Source organism: Charadrius vociferus, unplaced genomic scaffold, assembly GCF_000708025.1.
Source record: "Charadrius vociferus isolate BGI_N301 unplaced genomic scaffold, ASM70802v2 scaffold384, whole genome shotgun sequence".
In the NCBI taxonomy this organism is placed as follows: domain Eukaryota; kingdom Metazoa; phylum Chordata; class Aves; order Charadriiformes; family Charadriidae; genus Charadrius; species Charadrius vociferus.
Window position 1 is genome coordinate 799,665 of NW_009648234.1, and position 2,821 is coordinate 802,485.

Here is a 2,821-nt window from a genome sequence, read left to right on the forward strand (position 1 = left end):
GGGCGCCGGCGGGGCTGGGGGCTCGCTCTTCGGCAGCGGGGCTAGGGGCTCGCTCTTCGGCAGCGGGGCTGGGGGCTCGCTCTTCGGCAGCGGGCGCACAGGCAGCTTGGGCACCACTTAAGCCAGAAGACAATTCCGTTTAAAATTCTCATGCAAAGTCTCTTTCCACTCTGTTCTGCTCTTAGAGGATCCAGATGACTCTGAAGATAGTTACGGACGCTTTTTTTTTGCTCTGTGGAGTAGGTCTTTCCTAAACTGCCTGGTTCAGAACTAATGCATTGTAGAGAATTTGGCTGTTTTCCTTTCAAGCTACGTAATCGAAACTTTCATTCTATATCCCCGCAGAGCCACAGCTGCCGGTTGGTGCCCCAGTCCCAGCAGCTGAAAAGCCAGTGAAGTCTGCATTTTCTTGATTTGTAAGAATTCTTCTCTTGTCACATTCGGGCAGAATATTTTGCCGTGCTATTCTGTCTGTGTCACTGGCCTATTTATAAGCGTAGCTTTTGTCATGGCTGTTACTTTTCACTGGTGTTTTCCAGGGAAGGGAAAAAAAAAAAATCACTTGTCGTTGTTCCCTTTCACAATGGAACGCAGGAAACATGGGAGTTTGCCTGCAAAGTTCTGATTCAAACTTTTTGGAAAGTTCAGAGTTTCTTAAAACTCATCACAAAGAGGGACCAGCTGAGGGATTGCGATCCAAGTTGATTTCTGAACCTATCCAAAACTTTGGCTGTTTGGATACAGCTCGTGGCCTGTTTGTTTATCATCGGTATTGATGAAGAGTCTGTCAGGGGCTTTCTTCCAGGAAATAATTTTGCTTGTTGTCTGTAACTGTCATCTAGCTTCTGATTATGTGGGGGAAGTTGGGAAGACACACTAAAACCCTGCTGAGGATGCTGCTCACGGTAGTAAATACGAATACTGTTGGGTTGGGGATTTTGCCGGCCGCTGCACTGTTATTCTGCTCCTGTGACCTAAATGGGTTTCCTTACCTTACTGAAAAAGTGAAGTTCATTAAATCTAATGAAAGCTTTTCTCAGCAAAGCCTTTTTCAGGGAAAAACAAAACCATTGAAACCGTAGGTATTTTGTTCAGACTTTCTTTTGCTGTTATGCCTTCCTTTGGCTTCAGTGTGACTCCAGTTGAAGAAACCCGCAGAAGCGGCATTTGCTTTGCTGGCTGCATGGCTCTATAGAACAGATTGCTTTCATCAAAGGGTCACATTGGATTCACATCACAAAACAGGTTGGAGACGTTTTGGAAGTTGCACTGCAGTCACATCACATACATCCGCAGTCACGTTTCCTACAACGCACATACAACTGTCTTCTGGGCTGTTGCCTTCTCGGGGGAAATCTTTGAAACCTTTCTGGACATCTTGACCATGGCTCACCCCCTCTCTCTGGTGCATTGTAGGACTTGTCAGCTCCACATTATGTTCTTGGAGACAGATGCTGCTCGACTTGAAAGCCACAGGGTTTTCTTGCCTTTTATTTTTTGTCCGCTTCTTCCTCTTCTTGTAACCACTGTCTTCCTTCTGCTGCACAGGTGGACTAAAGGACCCTCTGAAACTCTTAACTTGAACAAGAACTTTTTGTCTTCGGTGAGAATTTTGCTTTTGGCAGAAGAGCAGGATGTGGTCTGCATTGTAGAAGAATAGGTCTTACCACCACCTGTTATGAATTTAGTGCCTTTCCCCATTCTGCATCTGCCCGTTGCCTCACCCTTAGGTGCGTTTCTGTTCAGAGCAGGTTGGCTTTCGACTCCTTCGGTAAGTCAGCAGAAACAACGGAGACTGTGGAGGAGTCCCAGCTAATGGTCTGTCTGCGGTGGGTAAACAAGCTAGCTAGCAGGTTTGGGTATTGTGGTTCCAAGTGATTTTTGAGTCTTACTTCCCGACCTTCTCCATCTGCTTTAGTAACTTTAACTCGTAGGTGTACCTTGTGCGTTCAGCTGGGTTTTTTTTTCCTGGAGAAGGAAGCTAGTCCGTGGGGAAAAAAAAAAAACCCAAACACCTCACTGGAGGAAATCTGACCTTGGGAGGAATTTTTTGGCTGATCTTTAATGACCCTGTACATAATGCTCTTTACCTTAAGGAGGCTTGGTTCTGACTGCCTTTTTTTTTTTTTTTTTTTTTCCCCCCATTTTTATAGACTAGGCTTATGAACAGAGTACTTAGCATGTCAGTGGTTAAATATCCTCTCCCCTCCTTCCCTTCCCTGGATCACGCAGCAGCCCGTCCCTAGGAATAGGAGCAGTTGCTGTCTCTGCTGTGAGCTGATGGTGGGCGCTAACAGCTGAGCGAGACGCCCAGCTCACCCGGGGAGTCGGGGAGGGGGCGAGGGGGTGGCTGTAACCCACCCCAGTGCTGCAGAAGCCTGGGAAGCTCCAGTGCTTTGTGTGATTTGGGCAGCGGCTTAAGCAGGCCTTTCGTTTGTATTCCCATCTTTGGCTTTTACCGCAGAGCCAGCGCCTTCAAAAGCAGTGAAGGTATTCCGCCCCTGTGCGCTCTGCTTCGCAACTGCACTCTCACCTGGAGGGTCCTTGACGTTCCTCGCGGTGTGCTGTGCGCGCAGGTCAGGCGTTTCGTCCTCCGCCTTCCTTGGAGACTGTTGTAGCTGAGACATGAGCCTCACTGGAAGGGAAGGTACTCTAGAACAAAAATACCTACAGAGTCCAGAGTGAGGAGGTTTCCCCTCCCCACGTATTTGGGCATTTTCATTGGCAAATTTGCTGTGCCGGAAGGTGGTTTAAGGTTGGGGGATTTTTTCTTTTGGGTGTTATTTTTGTTCTACAGTCTGAAGTGCGGTACGCTCTTACC